Below are 1,316 nucleotides of genomic sequence, written 5' to 3' on the forward strand. Positions count from 1 at the left end.
AAGTGAAGAAAAACTTTGACGAACAGAATAAACTGGTGAATAGAATAGAATCAGGCATAGAAAGGGAGTGGACTGACAATTCTCGGGGGGAAAAGGGGTGTGGGGGTGCAGGAAGAGACTGGACAAAAATTGTACACCTATGGACAAGGACAGTGGGGGGAGAGTAAGAGCATGGGGTGGGGTGGGAACCAGGTGGAGGGGAGCTATGGGGGGAAAAAGAGGAACAACTGTAATGATCTGAACAATAAAGATTTATTTAAAAAAGAAAGAAAGAAATGCCCTGAGTGGTATTTGTTTTTTCCGAAGGTATTTATTCACACTTGGAGCAAATACTTCATGAATCCACTTAATAAAAAGGTTACCCAAGGTTTGCTATTAGCCCTCCACATGGCATTCACTTTGTTTTTTATGAAATTTGTTAACATAAAAAAAAAACCCACATTTAAACCTGTAAAGAATTTTTGTGAGTTTATTTGAGCCAAACTGTCAACAATTGCTGGGAAGCAGAATCTCAATGTACTGGGATAGTGCTCTGCAGAATGGCAGTTTTTCACCTTGCTTTATACATTACTAGAGGCCTGGTGCACAAAATTTGTGCACTGGGTGGGTGGGGGAGATGTCCCTCAGCCCAGCCTGCACCCTCTCCAATCTGGGACCCCTCGGGGGATGTCTGACTGCCAGTTTAGGCCTGATCCCTGTGGCAGTCAGACATCCATCTCACAATCCGAGACTGTTGGCTCCCAACTGCTCGCCTGCTTGATTGCCCCTAACTGCTTCTGCCTGCCACCCTGATCACCCCCTTACCACTCCCCTGCTGGCCTGATCACTGCCTAACCACTCCCCTGCCAGCCCAATTGCCTTCAACTGCCCTCCCTGCCGGCCCAGTCCCTGGCAACTGCCCTCTCCTGCAGGACTGGTTACCCCCAACTGCCCTTCCCTGCTGGTCATCTGTGGTGGCCATCTTGTGATGACATGGGTGTGGCCATCTTGTGACCACAAGGGGGTGGCCATCTTGTGTGAGGGCATGGTGGTCAATTTGCATATTATCTCTTTATTAAATAGGATAATCAAAGGAGGAGATCTAAGTGGGTTACATGAAATCCATAGATTAGGGAAGCTGGATAAAGCAAAGAGGTGGGGGGGGACCTCTGAGATTGGATAAAAAGTAAAATGATAGACATATACTTCTTTAAGTGCATACAGGATAGTTAACAGTCAACAATTAACACCCTCCTTATCTAATAAAAGAGAAACATGGTAATTGGCGTACGACCGCTACCCTTCCCATTGGCTAATCAGCGAGATATGCAAATTAA

This window comes from Myotis davidii, unplaced genomic scaffold (assembly GCF_000327345.1).
Source record: "Myotis davidii unplaced genomic scaffold, ASM32734v1 scaffold131, whole genome shotgun sequence".
In the NCBI taxonomy this organism is placed as follows: domain Eukaryota; kingdom Metazoa; phylum Chordata; class Mammalia; order Chiroptera; family Vespertilionidae; genus Myotis; species Myotis davidii.